The 21,533-nt window shown below is 50.7% G+C and overlaps 1 long non-coding RNA gene and 1 pseudogene across 1 annotated transcript in view; both read left to right on the forward strand.

Moving 5' to 3' along the window:
• Positions 1 to 4,749: 4,749 nt before the first annotated feature.
• On the forward strand, positions 4,750 to 7,745 carry LOC149120474 (proline-rich nuclear receptor coactivator 1 pseudogene; annotated as a pseudogene).
• A 9,497-nt stretch (positions 7,746 to 17,242) lies between these two features.
• The window catches only part of LOC149120475 (uncharacterized), a 72,737-nt gene continuing 68,446 nt past the window's right edge, over positions 17,243 to 21,533 (forward strand). Inside the window, exons 1-2 of the long non-coding RNA XR_016226054.1 lie at positions 17,243 to 17,415; positions 17,913 to 18,598. This is a non-coding gene — a long non-coding RNA (uncharacterized LOC149120475). The remainder of the gene's footprint in view (positions 17,416 to 17,912; positions 18,599 to 21,533) is intronic.

Genomic DNA, 21,533 nt, shown 5'->3' on the forward strand with positions numbered 1-21,533 from the left:
TGCTTTATTTCTCAATCTCTGCCTCTATTATTTTTATTATTTAGTATATTGGTAGTCTTGTTTTATAAGGTTTAATCCTCTTTTTCTTATTTTGTATATCTGTTAGTGAATTTAGTTTTCTTGTATGTTTTAATGATGGTTATTTCTAATGTAGAAGTCCATTTAGGATTTCTTGTAGTACTGGTCCAGTGGTGAATTTTTTCAGGGTTTTCTCCTCTGGGAAAAACTTTCTCTTTCACTTCCAAGGCATTGTTTCACTGGATGTAATAGACCTGGCTGGAAATATTTTCTTTCAAGTATTTGATTTTTTTTTCATCTTTTTCTCTTCTGGTCTCTATGACATCTGCTGAGACATCTGCTGTGTGTCCAATGGTTTTCTTGTGTGTGTAACTTGAGACTTTTCTCTGCTTATGGATACTCTCCTTATCCTTAAGTTGACAATTTCATCATAATATATTTCTCAACAGTTTTTTTTAAGATTTATGTATGTATTTGTTTTTAGTTAGTTAAGTTAGTTATTTGACAGATAGAGTTAGACAGTGAGAGAGAGATACAAGAAGAAAGTCTTCCTTCTGTTGGTTCACCCCCCAAATGGCCACCATGGATGGTGCTACGCCGATCCAAAGCCAGGGGCCAGGTGCCTCCTCCTGGTCTCACATGTGGGTTCAGGGGCCCAAGCACCTGAGCCATCCTCCACTGCCTTCCCAGGCCACGGCAGAGAGCTGGACTGGAAGAGGAGAAAGTCGGATTAGAACCTGGTGCCCATATGGGATACTGTCACCACAGGTGGAGGATTAACCAAGTGAGCCACGGCGCCGGCCCCTTATGTATGTGCTTGAATGTCAGAGTTACAGAGAGGCAGAGGCAAAGGGAGGGGGGAGAGGTGTGTGTCACCTTTAATCTCTTGGTTCACTCTCCAAAAACAGCCAAGGCTGGGCCCCTCCAACCCAGAAGCCAGGAGCTTCCTCCGTGGATGCAGGGGTCCATCTTCTAGTGCTTTCCCAGGCCATAGCAGAGAGCTGGATTGGAAGTGGAGCAGTCAGAACTCGAGCTGGCACCCAGATGGGTGCCCCTTTCCTACTTTTCTTTCGGGTATTACTGTAACATGAATATTTTCTCAATTAGTAGTTTTCTGGATAGGAAGTAGGGCCGCTGGGAAGCAAACTTGCACCCATATGTGATTCCAGCATTACAAGCAACAACTTTACTCACTCCGCCACAATGCCAGCCCCCAGTGATTTCTTCATTTGTGTTGTTTTTCTTATTCACAATGTGCATTGTTTTTCTCATTTATTTTAACTGTCAATGTGCTCTTGCATCTCACTGAGTTTCCTTAGGATCACTGTTTTGAATTGTTTTTCAGGTACTTCATAGATTCTCTTCAAATCATGATCTATTTCTGGAAAACTATTGTGTGCTCACACTGTGACCATCCTCCACTCTCCCCCTCCTTGCTCCACAATGCTTGTTCTCCCATTGGCCTTTATCCGGCAGCCTGGCCATGGTCCTGTCCATGGCCTCTAGGAAGAAGCATGTTTGTGTCACAGTACTGTTCACACTGCCTATTTCTAAAACAGAATCAAAAGTTAGAGAAATACATATCTGCTGTGTCTGCTGGCTTCTGGTGTTTTCTCTTCTGGTATGTTTGATTTTTAAATAAAATTGCTGGGGCTGGCCATTTGTGGCACAGCATGGGTTTAAGCTGCTTCTTGCATCTCTGGCATCTCCTATGTGAGGGCCAGTGCCAGTCTCAGCAGCTCCACTTCCTCTATGATTTATCAACAAATTTGTTATTGGCATTAGTCTCTTGGTAGAGTTTCTAGGTCTTTCTATAGACAGAAACATGTCATCTGCAAACAGGGAAATTTTGAATTATTTCTTTGCTACTTATACAGTCTTTTAACTCTTTTTTTATTTTTTCCTAATTTCTCTGGCTAAGATTTCCACTACATTTATAAGAGCAATGAGAGTATATATTCTTCTTTTGTGCTAGATAGTTAAAAAAGATACCTCCAATGTTTTCCAATTTAGCGTGATATCTATTGTGGTATGTCAAGACTTGTTTAGCATTTATTATATTGATCTATGATCCTCTCATACTTAATTTCTTTGAGATTTTGCTAATGAATGGGGTAGAATACTATCAGATGCTTTTTCTGCATCCATTAAAATGATTATAAAAGATTTTCATCTTTCATTCTTTTATTGTGATGCATTACACTTACTGAATTTAATATGTTGAATAATCTTTGCATTACTTGGAAAAATTTTCCATGATCATGGTGGATGAGAATTTAATGTGCTGTTGTACTCTATTTGCTAATATCTTGTTTAGATTTCTGCACGTTGGTTTATAGTTTTCTTTTTGGTGGTTGTTTCCCTATCTGGTTTTGGTATTAGGGTAACATTACCTCTTCAGATGGATTTAGGGGGATTCTTGCTTTTTGGAAAAGTTTGAGAAGACGATTCACTAAAATTTTAGTGGAATTCAGCAGCAAAACCATCTAGTCCCAGGTTTTTATTCATTGAGAAATTTCATTTACTGATTCAATTTTATTACTAGTCATTGGTGCACTCCAGTATTCCATTTGTTCATGGTACAATTTTGATATATGTATAATATATGTATATATACATATATGTATATATATCACATATATATGATATATGTATATATAATATATAATATTATATATAATATATATAAATAAATGTATTTATTTATCTTAGGTTTTCCATGTTCTATAGTTATTTATGGTAGTTCCTAGTAATCCTTTGTTTTTCTGTGGTATCAGTTTTATGAGATACTTTTGTATCTCTGATATTATTTTTTTGCATTCTTTTTTTTTCAGAGAAGGGGTTTATTTTAGCACAGTCTGGGGGTCTGTGGAAAAACCGAACAGAAAGAGCACTCCTTGTGTCTCTTCCTCCTCTGTGCCAGCATCAGTCAGTGGGGCAGTCCCGGGGGCACACAGGTCGCCCTGGCACTGGGCGTTCTGTGGGCCCGGACAGAAACCATGCGTGGCCACCCTGTGGCATCACATGCTGCAGTCGCCCTCGGCCCTCAGCCCTCGGCCCGCTGCCCCACCCCCTTGGCCTCAGAGTTGCTGCCTTCTGGGGATGGCAGGCAGCCGGAAGCCCCCGGAGCCATAGGCATTCATGGGGCTGAGCTGTTAACACTCAGGGAGGCCAGGAGACCCCCAGGCTTCAGGAAGACTGGGCATCAACAGCCCACTCCCAGCTGGGGTCTCCAGGGCAGAGCAGGTCACGAGGAGAGGGTCAGGGGAGCCTTACCTGCTCTGGGTTTCCAGGACCACCCTGGATCAGGCCCTCCCACCGTGGTGGACATAGGAGCAGCTGGCCACTGGTCAGCCATGAGTGGGCGGTGGTCTCGGGCTGTGCTGTGCTATCCTTCCCTCGCCCCAGGCTCTCCTGTGCTTGGCCACTCCATTGAGGGCCCAGTGGTTCCTGGAGGTGGCGTCAGCACTTGGGCTCTCTGTCCCCCAGGCAGGCACAGAGGCGACCCCCGGCCGGAAGGAAGCTCCAAGGGGTCTGGGCAGGTTGTGCTGTGGAGGGCAAGGACCACAGGGCAGGAGAGACCGCGTCAGAGGAGAGGCAGGCATGGCCGTGGGGCAGAGGCGGGCATGGTCATGGAGTGAAGGACTTCTGGCTTGGAGCTGAGCTGGGGGAAGGGCAGGGCTAGGGTTAAGGGGTCACTAAGGGCTTCAAGCCCAGCTGGGAGACCCAAGGCCGGGTAGGGGTCAGAAGTCCAGGGAAAGTAAGGCAGACAGTGGCAGACCAGGAGGCCCAGAGGATCCTGGGTAGGACCCTTGGGCCAGCTGTGGGCATGAAGAACTCCTGAGAGGCCACTCGGGGTGGGACCAGGGGGCTCCATCAGCCCAGGACGTGGGAGTGGCAGCCACCACCTCCACCTCCCACCGGGCCTGAGCCAGCAGCAGGAGGAGCCACAAGACAGGGGAGCGCCAGGCCTAGGTCATGTTCAAGGTTGCCTGTGGGGGCACCAGGGGATGGGGTTGCTGCAGGGGATTCTGTGACCTTCAGGAGAGCCTGCTGACATGTGCCAGCCTCCATGTATGTGGGAAGGGGCTTGGAACCCTGCATTTGTTTCCCAGAAAACAAGACACAGTGCAACAGGCCCAGAGGAAGCCAAGAACATTCCTCATTCCCCTGATGGCCAGGTCTCTGCTCCCCCGCTGTGGCCAAGTTCCTGGGCCTTCCAGGAGGGGTTGGCTGGGCTCAGCTAGGCATGTCCTAGGCCCTCATCTCCCCACCTCTGTCTCTGCCAAGCCCACTGATTTCACAGCTTCCTCAGGGTCCATCCAGACCTGTAAACCCTCACCCCGTCCAGGCCCCATGGGAGCAGTCCCGAGGTCTCAGGGCCGCAGTCATTCCTCTGCCCCCTGCCCTTGCTGTCCCTGGGCTCTGGCCAAGAGGAGCTGGGCTGGGGGCTGCACTCGTCTCTGATTTCCTCCAGCAGGGCACAGGGTGAGGCCATGCCCAGCCAGCTGTCTGCTCTCCTGGTTTGAGACCAAAGGCCTCTGGGCAGCCGAACACCTGCCCCACATGTGGCCAGGTGATGGGCGCCCCCTCCAGGGCAGGGCCTGGAAAGAGTGGGGCCCATAGCAGAGGCAGCTGCTCCCCTCTCAACACACCCCAGCCTCAGCTACACTGAGTCAGCCCTGGACCCTGGCCACGCCAGCCACCAACCTGGCCGCAGCACGAACCACCATGCTCTGTGACTCACGTGGCTTCCCGCCTCCACCTCAACTTCCAGCGTCCAGAAAGAGCTCCCTAAAGCAGGTGTCAGACACCACTGCCACCCCAACTAGCAGCTCTCGACAGCCGCCCCCTCACCTGGTCACCAGACCCCAGGAACGGCCCTCCCAGCCCAGCTCCTCCATACCCACCTCAGTCTGCTGGGAGTCGCATCCCCCCACCCCCTCCCCCATCCTGGCCTCCCCCTCAGCACTTGGCGTCTGACCCGCGAAGGCAGGGGCTGTGATGGCCTTGGTGACTGACCCCAGGGAGCTCCAGGAAAGGACGGATGAATGATCAAATGAAGGAATGAAGGGACCCACACCCAGCCGCTTCCTCCCCATCCTGCTGGGGAGCCCTCGCCTGGGTCTTGTCCTCTCTCTCCCGCTGGCAGGCCCCATTCGTGGGTTGGATGAGGCTCAGAGAAGGTGTCAGAGTGGGTCAGGAAGGCGGGGGCACAGCCTGGCATTGAGCAGGCCCAGACCCCACCCCATGCTGCAGGGTTCATCTCCACCAGGCCCACAGTCCCAGACACCCCATGCCCACGCTGGCCTGCATTCTTCTTTTCTTATCTTGATCATTCCAGCCACAAGTTTGTTGTGTTTCTTGATATTTGCAAGAAAACAATTCTTCATTTCACTGGACATTTGTATTTTTTAGACTATTTCATTTGTTATTTTTCTATCATGGATATTTCTATTCTTTTACCAATTTTGGTTTTGTTCTTTTCAGGATTTTTGAGATGCTTTGTTAGGTTGTTTATTTGAAAATTTTGCCTTTAAAAATCTAGTTGCTTCTTACTATACATTTGTTATTATTGCTTTTGCTGTGTTTCTTAAGATTTGAGATTTTGTGTCTCCAATATTGTTTGTTTCAAGATAGTTTTAGACTTAACTTCTGATTTCTTCAATGATCTGTTGTTCATTTCACAGTGTGTTGGTTACGGGCCATGTTTTTTGTGTAATTATCCAAACAGAAGAATCTTATTCCTTTGTGGTCAGACATGAATCACTGTTGCTGCTCTGCCACCGTCCCCGTGGTCTGCACTTCTTTCTGGCTCTCGCAGCAGAAGCCACCACTGTCACCCTGGAATCACACTGGCTTCACTTCCTCCCCCTCTTCTTCCTCTTCTTGCTGAGCCACTTGCTTCCTAGCACTCTGACCTTTGTCTCTGTCCAGCAGCGGGAGCCCTTCATACCGGGTGGCCTGGTTGCGCCGCTTGGCTTTTATGCTAGCGGTTACTCCAGGACCCTCCTGATGGCGACCACAGCTCCGCCGCCTTTACCCTGGATCCCGGACTCCCGGGTGCTGTCCCCGACCCTCTTCCTCCCTCACTTCCTAGGGAGAGACAGCTCCTGTGTGATCCCCAAACCTCGCGCTCCAGTGGCTCTGCCTAACTGCAGCCCTGCGATGGGGGAGGCACCTTCACCCCGTGATGGGGGAGGCATCCTTCAGGCAGTGCAGAAGAAGTGGTGAAACAAGGTATGGGTCAGCCTGCCTCGTCAGCTGTCCGGCCGCTTCCACCAGTATCGCAGCACCGACAGAGGCTGGAGGGTGGCCCAGCTGGGTGGCAGAACAGAGCAGGGTGCAGGAGGTCCCAGGCCAGGCCACTGTCTTGTGCCTGACGCCTGGGATGGCAAGCCAACTGAGGGAGCGAACCTGGTCCCTGGGCCACTGTGACCCGCAGCACCTGGCCAACTGCTGCTCAGAAAAGAGGTTTTAAAATCAAAGATGGGGCCGGCGCTGCAGCTCAATAGGCTAATCCTCCGCCTTGCGGCACTGGCACGCAGCGTTCTAGTCCTGGTCAGGGTGCCGGATTCTGTCCCGGTTGCCCCTCTTCCAGGCCAGCTCTCTGCTGCCCAGGGAGTGCAGTGGAGGAAAGCCCAAGTGCTTGGGCCCTGCACCCCATGGGAGACCAGGAATAGTACCTGGCTCCTGCCATCGGATCAGCACAGTGCACCGGCCGCAGCGCGCCGGCCGTGGCGGCCGTTGGAGGGTGAACCAACGGCAAAGGAAGACCTTTCTCTCTGTCTCTCTCTCTCACTGTCCACTCTGCCTGTCAAAAAAAAAATCAAAGATGGGAAAATCAGAGAAAGTTACCCTTTCCCACTGCCAGCTTGTTAATGGTATACACGTGAGTGAACAACCAAAAATAAACAGAAAAGCAAACCTAAGTTGCCAGTAACCAAGATCACTCCTACAAAAAAAGAAATGAAAGTAACTTACAGCAGGATTCTGTTTCATCTGATAGAATTCAGAAGCAGGAAAAAAAGCCTTTTAAAAATACAGAGAATATTAAAAACATGCATTTGAAGAAATCAGCATTTCTAACTGAAGTGAGCCAAAAAATAGAATTATGCTGGCATGAAATTTAGTAACCCACCATCTCCTACTGTTCTTCCAGAGCCTCCTAGTCACTGGATGGGAAGCTCTGTTGAAAATTCCAACCAAAATGGGGAGCTGATGGCTGTGCACTTGAAAACACTGCTGAAATTCAAACTTAAGATTTCAGATTTCAATACATATGTAAAACATAGTTTTTCCCAACGCCCTGGACTCTTGGAAGTTGGTGCAGATCTGGAAAGCTGCCTTGTTGCAGTGTAAGAGTACAAAAGATGAGTTTAAAAAGCTATATATAAACAGGCCGGCGCCGTGGCTCACTAGGCTAATCCTCCGCCTAGCGGCGCCGGCACACCGGGTTCTAGTCCCGGTCGGGGCGCCGGATTCTGTCCCGGTTGCCCCTCTTCCAGGCCAGCCCTCTGCTGTGGCCAGGGAGTGCAGTGGAGGATGGCCCAGGTGCTTGGGCCCTGCACCCCATGGGAGACCAGGAAAAGCACCTGGCTCCTGGCTCCTGCCATCGGATCAGCGCGGTGCGCCGGCCGCAGCGCGCCGGCCACGGCGGCCATTGGAGGGTGAACCAACGGCAAAGGAAGACCTTTCTCTCTGTCTCTCTCTCTCTCACTGTCCACTCTGCCTGTCAAAAAAAAAAAAAAAAGCTATATATAAACAGCTTGCATTATATTTTGTATTTTGTAAATACTGTATACCATATATTATGTATATATTATTCATACTTGAGAAGTACATTATAGTTCTGTTATGAAAGTATGTATTTTGCCCTGCCCACATGGCAGGTCATTGTGTATATATATGCACATATATAATATTATATGTTATATATTTTCTATAGATAATGGAAAAATTTTAAGGGTGCTAAAGCACATGGAAGACCAGTTTATTTGCCCAAGGTACTGAGAGTTTACCAAGAAGCAGCTGTCAGATCTCAAGGTGAAGATCTAAACGTGAATAGTTTACCAATGCACTACTGAAGATTAAGTCTGTGGCACAATCATTGTAAACAATGGAGTCTGTCTTTATTTAAATTGATTTCTACCTTCCAATCTATAATTACTGGAAAAACTCCTCTCCCTATTTCTACCAAATTTAATTTCTTGTTTTTGGTACATATGCATTATTCAAATTTAAGATGCCTCTAATTTTAATGCCAACAAAATTGGTTATAATGAAATTTTTTTTTTATTTTTTGACAGGCAGAGTGGACAGTGAGAGAGAGAGACAGAGAGAAAGGTCTTCCTTTGCCGTTGGTTCACCCTCCAATGGCCGCCGCGGCCGGCGTGCTGCGGCTGGCGCACCGCACTGATCTGATGGCAGGAGCCAGGTACTATTCCTGGTCTCCCATGGGGTGCAGGGCCCAAGCACTTGGGCCATCCTCCACTGCACTCCCTGGCCACAGCAGAGAGCTGGCCTGGAAGAGGGGCAACCGGGACAGAATCCGGCACCCCGACCGGGACTAGAACCCGGTGTGCCGGCGCCGCAAGGCGGAGGATTAGCCTAGTGAGCCACGGCGCTGGCCATATAATTAAATTTTAAAGTAATAATAATTTGCCTTTCCCCCTTTAAACTAGTCTTGACTTTTTGTGTCTGACTGTTCTGTGTGTGACCATGAGATGATTTTGTACGACTGCATTTTTAACTTCCCATTTGATGGCTCTGTCTTTGACCTTGTACTAATGATCCTTCCTCTACAAAATTTAGAGCAACAATTTAATATTTCTACATCTCCGAGGAGGAATTGCCCATCTCACAAGTGGAAATGGTAGGCCGGCGCCGCGGCTCACTAGGCTAATCCTCCGCCTTGCGGCACCGGCACACCGGGTTCTAGTCCAGGTCGGGGCACCGGATTCTGTCCCGGTTGCCCCTCTTCCAGGCCAGCTCTCTGCTGTGGCCAGGGAGTGCAGTGGAGGATGGGCCAAGTGCTTGGGCCCTGCACCCCATGGGAGACCAGGAGAAGCACCTGGCTCCTGCCATCGGATCAGCGCGGTGCGCTGGCCACAGCGCGCCAGCCGTGGCGGCCATTGGAGGGTGAACCAACGGCAAAGGAAGACCTTTCTCTCTGTCTCTCTCTCTCTCACTGTCCACTCTGCCTGTCAAAAAAAAAAAAAAGTGGAAATGGTAGTGTAAAGAAAAACTGGTTAGTTTATGACTGAGTATATTTTTATATGTAAACTTTTTCATGAAGTATTATTTGAATTAATAATTCATGAAGTTTTCAGTAGAAGGCAATGATACCTACTTTGTTTTATTACATTAATCTTGAATGGTGGTACTTACACTAAAAAAAGTATAGCTGATGCCGAAACAGTGGGTGGAGATTTTAGAGGCTTGCTTGAAGATCAGCATGGCAGTTCAAACTTCATTCTCAATATGTTTCCAACTCAGAAATTCTAAAATATACTTTCTATAAGGTTTCACTTATGCAAACCAAAAGTTTGTCTCAAAGGAGAAAACCTTTCTGAGTAATTGGGCAATATTTAGATATTAAAAGAAAAAAAATTCTTAAATGGGTACATACTTGCACATGATTCTTCAGGTCAAATTCATGAGAAAGGTGCTACTGGAGGTATTTTAGGTCTTAACTGGCTCCCACAAGGAGAGTGAAGACTTTTAACTTTTTGTGTGGTAGGCAGTGTGGGCAGAAAGTTAGAATTGCTATTAACTTGATGAGCAGTGCCAAGAGGGTAGGATGACTTACATTATGTAGATGTACCACAAATTTGTGTAAGCAATGCATGCTACCTTGTATTCATAGCTCAAGCCTGAAAACCAGTTCTTTGTCCCTGGGTATAACATGCTTGTTCTTATAGAGAAATTAAGCTGTACTTTAATATTATATATTAAATGATTAAGAGGTTATATTCCAATATGACAGTATCCACATCCAAGAATGTCTTACTTGTAGGAGTCATGCTGCTTTCAAGTGTGCACATGGTGATTCTTTTGTGCAGACTTCAGAGGAGGTCCCAGCACCTGGGCAGCATGAGTCTCCTCTGCCCAACAGCCTTCCCAGAGTAAAAGGCCACCCAGACCATCCTGCTGCTGGTGAGCGCCTTTGTGGTCAGCTACCACCTTAACCTCATCATCCTGTCTATCTCAGTCCATGTGTGGTGGACATACAACAAAGTCTGAGTATCTGGAAGTTAGTATTTAATGCTTGTGCTACAGTTAGTCCTGTGGTGCTGCTCAGTTCTGATAAAAGAATAATCAGTATTCTGAAAAGCACACAATGTAAGAGCCATTAATGTTTACTAATATTGTGATGGGATATTTTTCTTGAAAATATGTTCTAATGCAGTTAAATTATTCAGTAGCATAAGATTATTTTATTTCTGTAAGAGGAACATTTCATTATTTCATATGTACAGTTTTAAGAGTAAAATGATACTTTATCAGATTAAAATAAAGTGCAATTATTTGATAATTCTTTACTTCAATGTAAATCATAGTTTGATGCATATCATGTATCATCTTATTTCATTTTCTTTACTGTAGAAAAACATTTATTCTTGACATGTAGGTTTAGAAAGCTCCTGTTGGTAATCAAATCTCTGTGTTTATTTTTGATTATGTTTTATTCATCTTGGTCCATTAACTAGATTTTACCTAAGGATCCAACTCTAGCTCAGATAATTGCTTTTGGCATGATTGATTTTATGTCTGTTTTACAGCTCCATACCAGTTGTTAAAAGGACTATTTTAGTCACCTCTGTGAATGATCTCTGTTTTCCTCTTACTGTTTCTAATTTTTTCTCCCCTGATGTTATGAAGTCTGATTATGTATACTTTTGTGTCTTTTTGACACACTGCATTTGTAATTCAAGAGTTTGTAAGCATAGAGTCTTTTAAATCATCCAGGTTTGATAATTGCCTTTGTGTGTTTTTCTTTTTTTTTTTTCAATATTTATCACATAATATTCTTTTTTTTTAATTTTTTATTTAATGAGCATAAATTTCCAAAGTACAGCTTAAGGATCACAATAGCCTCCTCCCCACCGTATCTTCCCTCCCACCCACAACGCTCCCCTCTCCCACTCCCTCTCCCCTTCCCCTTCACATCATGATTAATTTTCAATTATCTTTATATACAGAAGATCAATTTAGCGTATGTTAAGTAAAGATTTCCACATTTTGCTCCCACACAGAAACACAAAGTGTAAAATACTATTTGAGTACTAGTTATAGCATTAATTAAACACCTAAGAGTAATTGTGTATTAATTACAGAGTTCAACCAATAGTTTTAAGTAGAATATAAAATGCATCTTTTGTATTGTTGTGGCTTCCCCCCTGACCTCCCTCCCTCCCGTGGCCCTCCCCCCACCCACTCCCTCTCCCATCCCGCCCGTCCTCACATTTCATTTTCAATTACCTTCATATGTTGAAGATTAACTTAGTATATACTAAGCAGGGATTTCAACAGGTTGCACTCACACAACCGAACCAGGTATAGGGTATTGTTCGACTAGTAGTGTTGTGTTTGAGTTTCATAGTTAAACATATTAAGGACAGAGATCCTGTGTGGGGAGCATGAACCCAGTGACTCCCGTTGTTGATTTAACAATTGGCACTCTTATTTATGATGTCAGCAATCACCCGAGACTCTTGCTATGAGCTGTCTAGGCTATGGAAGCCCCTTGAGTTCAGCAACTCTGAATTTGTTTAGTCAAGGCCATATCACAGTGGAGGTTCCTTCCTCCCTTCAGAGAAAGGCGCCTCTCTCCTTGATGGCCTGATCCTTCTGCTGGGGTGTTGTTCACCAGGATCCTTCATTTAGATTGTTTTTTGCCACCATGTCATGGCTTTCCATGCCCTCACCATGACTGCAGGGGCTGGGGACCCAGGCAGGGGGCTGGGTCAGGTCTGCCCAGGGCGGATCCCTCATTATGCCTGGGGTTCCTCGCCATGCTTGTAGGTGCTGGGTCCTGGACATGGGGCGGGTTTCATATGGGGTGCCCAGGGAGGGCTCTCACAGGGCCTGCAGGGGCTGTGGATCCCGGCGGGGTTGCGTCTGGGGTGTGGGGCCCAAGCTGTGACTTAGGGGCTAGGGACTTGGGCGGGCGGGGCGGGGTCCCATCTGGGGTGCCCAAGGAGGGCTCTTTCTGTGCCTGCACAGGCTGGGAATCTGGGTGGGAGGCGTGGTCATGTCTGGAATGCCCTGGGCGCATCCCTTGCTGTGCCTGAGGGTCCCTCACCATGCCTGTAGGGCCTGGGGACCTGGGTAAGAAGTGGGATCCCGTCTAGGGTGGCCAGGGCGGTATTCTCACCATTCTTTCAGGGGCTTGGCACCTGGGTCGTGGGGAGGTAGTGTCTGGGGTGACCAGTACTGGGCCTTCAGCCTGCCTGTAGGGGTCAGGACCCTCATAGGAGGTGGGGTCCCATCTGTCGTGGCCAAGGTAAGGCTGTCGCCATTCCTGCAGGGGCTTGGCACTCGGGCGGAGGAGGTAGCAAGTGTCTGGGGTGCCCAGGGAGGGGCTCTCGCATGCCTGCAGGGGCTGGAGATCCGGGCGGGGGGGAAATAGCCTCTGGAATGCCCAGGGTGGGGCCCTTGCTATACCTGAGAGTCCTGGCCAAGCCTGTAGGGACTGGGTCCTGGGAACGGGGCGGGGTTGCATCTGGGTGCCCACGGTGGGGCCTTCGCCCTGCCTGCAGGTGTGGGGACCCGGGTAGGAGGCGGGGTCCCTTCAGGGGTGGCCAGGGCGGGGTCTCTGCATTCCTGCAGGGACTTGGGACCCAGGCAAGTGGTGTTCGAGTCTGGGGTACTCGGGATGGGTTTTGCCTTGCCTGCAGGGTGGGGGATCCGTACGGGGGACGTGGTTGCGTGTGAGGTGCCCAGGGCAGGGCTATCACAGTGCCTGAGCATCCCTTGCTGTGCCTATAGGGGCTGGGACCCCGGGGGGGTGCGTGGTCACATCTTGGGTGCCCAGGCGGGGACCCAGCTGCTCCCGCCCTTGCTTTACCCGTGGGGCCCTCGCCCTGCCTCCTGCAGCGGTGGCCCGGGCAGGTGGCAGGGTCATCTCCGGGGTGCCCAGGGCGGGGCTCTCCCTGTACCTGTATTGGCTGGAATTAGATCAGGGGCGTGGTCGGATCTGGGGTGCTTCAGGGTAGGGCCCTTGCTACAACTGCCCTCACTGTGCCTGCAGAGCCCTCCGACTGCCTGCAGGGGTGGAGAATGGGGTAGAGTGTGGGTCGCCACTGGGGTGCCCAGAGCGGGAATTTCGCTGTGCCTGCAGGGGCTCCGATGCGGGTAGGGGGCGTGGTCGCATCTGGTTGCATCTGGGTTGCTCAGGACGGGGCCCTCGCTGTGGCTGCAGGCCCTCCTGTGCTGCAAAGGCTGTAGCTCCGGGAGGGGGACATGGCCTCGTATGGGGTGCCAGCAGGGGCTTGTGAACCAGGCAGGTGGTGGGGTCCCAACTGTGGTGCCCACTGCAGGGCACTTACAGTGCTTGCGAGGCCTGGAGCCCCAGGCGCGGGGGAGCCGGGTTGCATCTGGGGTGCCCAGGCGGGGTTCTCGCCCTGCCTGCAGCAGCTGGGGACCCGGGCAAGGGACAGGGTCGCATCTAGGGTGCCCGGGGCAGGGAGCTCGCTTTGCCTCAGGGACTGGGGCGGGGTCATGTCTTGGATTCCCAAGGTGGGTCCCTCCCTGTGCCTTAGGGCCTGGGGACCCCGGCGGACGGGGCGGGGTCCCGTCTGGGGTGCCCAGGGCAGGCCTCTCAGTCAACATGCTGGTGCTTGGGACGCAGGTGTGTGCTGGGGCCGAGTGTAGGGTGAACAACGCGGTGCTCTCGCTGTGCCTGCAGGGGCTGGAGATCCGGACTGGGGGTAGGTATCATCTGGGGTCCCAGGGCCGGGACTACTGCGCCTGCCCTTGCTTTGCCTGCGGGGCCCTCGCCCTGCCTGCAGGTGTGGGGGCCCGGGCAGGGGGCGGGGTCACGTCTGGGGTGCCCAGGACAGGCCTCTCGGGCCAGTGTGCTAGGGCTTGGGACCCAGGTGGGTGCTGGGGCCGAGTGTAGGGTGCCCAGGGCGGGGCTCTCACAGTGCCTGCAGGGGCTGGGGATCCGGGAGGTGGGCGTGGTCGCGTCTGAGGTGCCCAGGGCGGGGCCCTGGCTGTGCCACAGGGGCTGGGGACCTGGGCGGGCGGGCAGGGCGGGGTCACGTCTTGGGTGCCCAGGGCCGGGACCCCACTGTGCCCGCCCTCGCTGTGCCTGCGGGGGCCCTCGCCCTGCCTACAGCAGTGGGGGCCCAAGCAGGGGGCGGGGTCACGTTTGGGTAGCCCAGGGCAGGCCTCTAGGCCAGCATGCTGGGGCTTGGGATCCAGGTGGGTGCTGGGGCCGAGTTTAGCGTGTCCAGGGCGGGGCTCTTTCCATGCCTGCAGGGGTTTGTGCTTGGGCGGGGGTGGGTCGCTTCTGGGGTGCCTGCAGGTCCTGGGTCCCCGGGTGGGGGAGGGCGGTGCAGCGCCTGGGATGCCCAGGGCGTGGCTATTGGCACGCCTGCCCTCCCTGTACCCGCGGGGTCCTCAGAGTTCCTGCAGGGGCTCTGGACCTAGGCGGGGTGGGGTCGCCTTTGGGGTGCCCAGAACAGGGCCCTCGCTGAGCCTGTCGTGCTGGGAACCCGGGCTGGGGGCGGGGTCCCGTCTGGGGTGCCCAGGGAGGGCTCTCATCTTGCCTGCGGGGGTTGGGGATCCGGGCGGGAGGAGGAGGCGACTTGGGTCCCCATGTGCCGCAGGGGCTGGGGACCCGGGCAGACAGGGCGGGGTCCCGTCTGGGGTGCCCAGGGCAGGAGTCTCGCTGTGTCTGCAGGGGCTTGGGATCCGGGCGGGGTCGCGTCTTGGGTGGCCAGGGCGGGGCTCTCGCCTGGTCTGCAGGGGTTTGGGACCCAGGCGGGGGTGTGTTGTTCCTGGGGTGCCCAGGGCGGAGCTCTCCCCATGCCTGCAGGGACTGGGATCTGGGCGGGGGGCGTGGTCGCGTCTGGCATTCCCGGGGAGGGCCCTTGCTGTGCCTGAGGGTCCTCGCCATGCCTGTAGGGGCTAGGGTCCTGGGCAGGGGGCGGGGTTGTGTCTGGGTGCCCAGAGCGGGGCCTTCGCCCTGCCTGCAGGTGTGGGGACGCAGGTAGGAGGCGGGGTCCCTTCAGGGGTGGTCAGGGCGGGGCTCTCGCCATTCCTGCAGGGACTTGGGACCCAGGTGAGTGGTGGTCGAGTCTGGGGTGCTCAGGACGGGTTTTGCCTTGCCTGCAGGGGTGGGGGATCCGGGCGGGATACATGGTCGCGTGTGAGGTGCCTAGGGCGGGGCCCTCCCAGTGCTGAGCGTCCCTTGCTGTACCTGCCGGGCGGGGGGCGGGTTCGCGTCCGGGGTGCCTAGGGCGGGTCCCTCGCCATGCTTGCAGGGGCTTTTGACCCGGGAGGTAGGTGGGCCCTTGCTGCAACTGCCCTCACTGTGCCTGCGGAGCCCTCCCACTGCCTGTAGGCGTGGATACCCGGGTAGGGTGCGGGTTGCCTCTGGGTTGCCCAGAGCGGGAATCTCGCGGTGCCTGCAGGGGCTGGGATGCGGGTGGGGAGCGTGGTTGCATCTGGGTTGCCCAGGGTGGGGCCCTCGCCCTGCCTGCTGAAGCTGGGGAGCCGGGCAAGGGGCAGGGTCACGCCTAGGGTGCCCGGGACAGGGCCCTGGCTTTGACTTAGTTGGGGAGCTGGTAAAGCAGTTGAACCCAACTAACTGAATGTTGGTGGTGTAAAATATGGCATAAGGTGGCTGCCGCCATGGCTCACTAGGTTAATCCTCCGCCTTGCGGCACCGGCACACCGGGTTCTAGTCCCGGTCGGGTCGCTGCATTTTGTCCCAGCTCTCCGCTATGGCCCAGGAGTGTAGTGGAGGATTACCCAAGTGCTTGGGCCCTGCACCCCATGGGAGACCAGGAGAAACACCTGGCTCCTGCCATCGGATCAGCACGGTGTGCCGGCAGCAGCGCACCGGCCGCGGCGGCCATTAGAGGGTGAACCAACTGCAAAGGAAGACCTTTCTCTCTCTCTCTCTCTCACTGTCCACTCTGCCTGTCAAAAAAAAAAAAATATGGTATAAGGTATTACCTTGATATCTTGCTGGTGAAAAAAGAGAATACATTGTAAAATTCTAGATTTTTGTTTTACACTTAGAAATGAGAAATAATGACAGCTGAGGCAACTGGAAAAGTTTTAATAATGATTGCATTCTTTTTAAATGAAATTCCCTTTAATTGTGTAATCTTAAACCTGAGAGGTGAAGGGAAGCTCTCCTCTGGCCCCAAAGCTGCCTCAGACTTTCCTCTCCACTCCCTGCCTGCCTCACTTCCTTCCCGCTCACACAGGCTCCACAGCGGCCTCGAGGTCTTGCAGCAGGATGTCATAGAAACTGCTTCATACTTCTGCTGTGAGAATACGACACTCAGGAGGAGGGAGCGTGTGGAGCTCTTTGGAATCACAGTGCTCTGCCTGAGGAACGGGGTGTCTGTCCCTGGCGGTGGGTGAGTGTAGCAAATACCTCTAGACCTGTCCCGAGCAGCTGTTCCTCCTCTCCCTTGTGTGGTTGGCTGGATAGCTGAAGGGGGGGGGGAGGACTGCTGCCTCAGTGTCAATGTTGGAGCTGACTGAAAGACCCCATGGCTGAGCACCCGGGGGTGTGTTGATGGCATCATTTGAGGTGTGACCCTGGGACTTGATGGACATTTGGGTGTCATGCAGCCGAGGAGAATGTGCCGATTTCCCTGTGTCTCCTGCTGGCAGAGCCATGAAATCAAGGCTGCTTTGCACCAAGTGCCGGGAGAGCCGTCTTCTCATCCCCATCAGACACAGACGTTTCTGTTGAGGAGAAGCATCTGCTCTTCATGTCAGTTCCGCACCTGGACCAGGCCTCAGCCCTGTTTTCTTCAGGACCTCTCAGGTTGATGGGTGAGGAGACCCGTGGGAGGAGGACTTAGAAGTCCGGAGGCTGAGTGCCTTCTAGTTGTGCACAGAAACACACTGTGCGTGTCTTCCTTAATTGCAGAGTGTTCCTGATGTCATGGGCACGTAGGAACCAGAGAGGAACCTCTGCCCTGGACCTCTCTCTGCTGGATCTCAGCTGCCTCATGTTTCCTGGTGCTGTTTTTTTTTTTTTTTTCTTTAAGAGTTTATTCAAGTCAGAGGTATCTGCATTTATAGCTTCTTCCTGATAATTCTTTCCTCTCCTGATGGAGTTTCATTTCTCCTGTGTTTCAGGAGATGCCTGGGGTGGGGTGGTGTCCCCCATTGGATTCTAGTCTGAGGGAGTCTTCCATGGTGAGTCACGTGCTGCTTTGCTCATTAGAAGAATCCTAAGTAAGATGGGAAAAGACTCTTTTTGTTGGAGAGAGAAAATGAAAACCAGCTTTTCTGAGGCCAGAGGGGCTCATGTGGTAATAAATGATGAATTCATCCTTTTTTTCTGCCATCCCTCCCAGTGGCAGTTGATCTCATGACAGCTGTTTCCAGCTGTACTCTGGATTTTGCGCAGGCCCCTTGGGATGGCTGTAGTGACTCACACAGCTGGGGTTTTTCCACAACGGGCTGAACCTGGCTGCTAGAGGAGCAGGGGCTAGAGGCAGGGAAGGTGACTCTGGTGGCTGGAGGAGATTTCCTTGTTGGGATCGCTGTCCCTGCAGGGCCCTCCTGTCCACAGAGATCCTGGGAGATAACGTCTGGGGCAGGGTAGAGAATGTGTTCATAGAGAACGTGTGTTGGAGAAAGCCAAATGTTCTTTTTTTTTTTTCTTTTTTCCCTGCCCCTTTCCTTTTCAGATGGAAGTAGATCTGTGTGTGAAATGGATACATGAGTGAGTGTTGAGGGAGACGTTGGTTAACAGTTGGACATTGCAGCCATCCGGCGCAGTGGGATGCCTGCATCCCACACTGGAGTTTCTGGTTTGAGTTCAGGCTCCTCTTCTTCTGACCCAGCTTCCTGTGAATGCGCTCCATGGGTCCCTGCCACTCATGCGGAGACCGGGTTTGAGCTTTGGGCTTCTAGCTTTGGCCGAGCACCGCCTTGGCTGAGTCACACCCGGAGCAGAAGAAGCTGACTGAAGCGGGCCTGGGGCATCAGAATGACGCTGGATGCGGCAGGGTGCAGATGTGTCCCGTGGCGCCATGGCGACGGCCAGTGGGGACTGCGCCTGCGTCCTGCACTTTGACCCGGAAGTGCACACGCACGCATGCATACCCCGACTGCCCCGCCAGCGTTCTTGTGGGAGTCAGCACCGCGTCCGCTGCTGCCCAAGAGCCTGCACAAGCTGTGAGGAGCCGTGCTCGACGCTGCTGGCCAAGACTGAGGGAGACCCAGCGGCCCCAAGGTCAGGCCAGGATCAGGAGAGGCTGCATGACTGAGGCTGCAGCACTATTTCCCAGGCGCGGTTGTCTTCTTCAGCCCCTTCCGGAAGCAACGGCCTTGGCAGACCTCTATCTCGCCAGCAGACCGGGCCCCCTTGGAGGTGAGTGACGCGTGGCTGTTGCGGCTTCCCGCTGGGGTATTGGGTGCCGGCGTGCCTGTTGCTCTTGGTCCCGAAGGCTCAGGTGGAGTCGCAGTTGTGCTGTACAGACGGTCTGGAAGGGTCTCCAGGGTGCGAGCAGCTGTGTGAGAGCAGAGGTGGCTCCATCTCCTCCCGGAACTGCCCCACGTTCCCGTCTGTTTGCTTTTTGAGGGCCCAGCCACCCTGCTCTAGACCTCTGAGAGTGTTGTTGGGAGGAACGAGAGCGAGAATGTGTGTTTGTGTCCTGGTCTAGGAGGACAGTTTCCGGTTACTCGCGTTTGGTGTGCTGTTAGTATTCTGTGGGTTTTTTATGAAAGACCGTTGTCAGGCCCAGGTGTACCATCTGTTCTTAATTTGATGATTTTATTTTTTTAATACCGCAAAAGTAATGAAGGTTTTGTGAAATAGGTTTTCTGTGTCTATCGGGATACTTTGTGGCTTTTCCCATGTGGATTCTGTTCTGGGATATATTGCTTTGGTATGGTAGCCATCCTTGCATTCCCGGAGTAACTCTCAGTTGCACACAGTGTGCTAAGCTTTGTTTGTGCTCCCGGATGGCATTTGGTAATATTTTATTGAGGCATGTGACACATTCATGACGGATATTTGTGTGCCATTTTCTTGATGATGTGTGCTTGTTTTGGATGTTGGGATAACGCTAGTCTGATGGAATAAAAAGGAAAGTTTTTCCTCTTCATCTCCTTTTTGGAAGGGTGTGCAAAGAACGGATTTTAATTAACCTTTAAATGGGAGTTTTCACCGGTGGAGCCGTCTGTTCCTGGAGTTTTCTTCATGTGTGTTTGTTTCCCACTACTGCAGTCTCTTTTCAAATTATGAGTGTATTTAGGGTTTCTTGTTTTACTGTATTCAGTTTTAGTGGTTTGTGTCTTTCTGACAATCAGTCCACACTGTATCGACATTGACCAAATCCTTGTGCCTTGGCTTTTCCATAGTGTTTTCTGATTATTATTTTGGTAAGGTAGGTAATAGTGTCTTCTCTGTCGTTTCTGTTGTGAAGTCAGTTGAGTCTGTTCCCTTTTTTCCCTTTTTTCCTGCGGATAAACATTTTGTCCATGTCACTGAGTGTTCAAGAATAGTATTTTGGTCTCACTGAATTTCTGTTGTGATATTTTCTATTCTGTTGGATTTATATCAGTTTGTATATTTTTCCTCCTTCCACTTTCTTAAGATTTACTTTTCTGTTCTAGCGTTTTAAGGTAAAATCCCCACCTTGGGAGACCCAGAAAAATTACTGGCTCCTGGCTTTGGATTGCCCCAGCTCCAGCCATTGTGTCAATTTTGGGAGGTGTACTAGTGGATCGAAGACCCCCCTCTCTCTCTGCTTCTATATCTCTGCAACTCTGCCTTTCAAAGAAATGCATAAATCTTTTAAAAGAAAAGATTGACAGTAGTTTTATCATTAGAAACAACATATGCTACAAGAGAACGGAGAAACTCTTTGAAGTACTGAAAGATAAAGAGTGTCAGCATAGAATTCTTTGCACAGTGAACGTATGTTTCCAGTGTGAGAGTGAAATAAAGATTCTAGACATAGGATCACAGAAATAATTCATCGCCAGCAGATCCACACTACCAGAAATATAGAAAAAGTCCTTTAGGGAGAAAGACAATGTTACTAAGTGGGTATTTGAATCAACACAAAAGATGAAAACATGAGAATTGAAAGCTACATGGTTAAATGTATACAGATTTTTTTTTTGACAGGCAGAGTGGACAGTGAGAGAGAGAGACAGAGAGAAAGGTCTTCCTTTGCCATTGGTTCACCCTCCAATGGCCGCCGGGGCCCGCGCGCTGTGGCCGGCACACTGCGCTGATCCGATGGCAGGAGCCAGTAGCCAGGTGCTTTTCCTGGTCTCCCCTGGGGTGCAGGGCCCAAGCACCTGGGCCATCCTCCACTGCACTCCCTGGCCACAGCAGAGAGCTGGCCTGGAAGAAGGGCAACCGGGACAGAATCCGGCGCCCCGACCGGGACTAGAACCTAGTGTGCCGGCGCCGCTAGGCGGAGGATTAGCCTAGTGAGCCGCGGCGCCGGCCATGTATACAGATTTTTAAACTGTTTAGTCACTTTAAAAGATCAATGAGTTTTTTACAGCAAAAATACTAAACATGTAGCATACAGTTTATAGCTTTTTAAAGTTAAATGTGTGGCAACTGTAGTACAACTGTAGGGAGAGTGAAATGGAAATACACCATTTGGCATGGTGCAATATCACTTGAAGATAAATGTGATAAATTTAAAATATATACAATGAAACCTAAAGAAGTCACTAAAGGTAAATAAATGGGGGTATAATTAACCCATAAAAGAAATAAAATGGAATCATGGAAAAGAAACTGATCCAAAAGTAGGCAGATAAAGAGGAAAAATAGAACATAGAACAGATAGAAAACACCTAACTAGGAGATTAATTTAAGCTTAGCTATTTCATTAATTACATTAAATGTAAATGGTATAAGGAACTCAATTACAAGGCAGAGAGATTATAACATTGAATCAAAAAACAAGACCCAAGTATAGGCTCCCTAAGTGAAATTCAGTTTGAATATAATAGCTTGAAAATTGAAATATGGAGAAAGAAATACACATTAGTCATCTACAAAACTGGACTACCTACATTAGCAACACAGATCATGGAGTACTTTTAGGATCATGGGATATTTTCAATGATAAAGAAAATCAATTCATGATGATAAATGCTTTGATCCATCAGTAAGACATCAATCTAAGTATTTATAGACCTAGTAACACAGCTTCAAGATGCTGAAGCAAAAGTTGATAGAACTGCAAGGTTTATCTGAAAAAAATCCATAACTGGAATGGGAGATTTCATTATTCTTATCTCAGTAATCAGTAGAGCAAGCAGATAAAAGTTGG

Source organism: Oryctolagus cuniculus, chromosome 19 (assembly GCF_051225735.1).
Source record: "Oryctolagus cuniculus isolate XC-2025 breed Fujian yellow rabbit chromosome 19, ASM5122573v1, whole genome shotgun sequence".
NCBI classification, from domain to species: Eukaryota; Metazoa; Chordata; class Mammalia; order Lagomorpha; family Leporidae; genus Oryctolagus; species Oryctolagus cuniculus.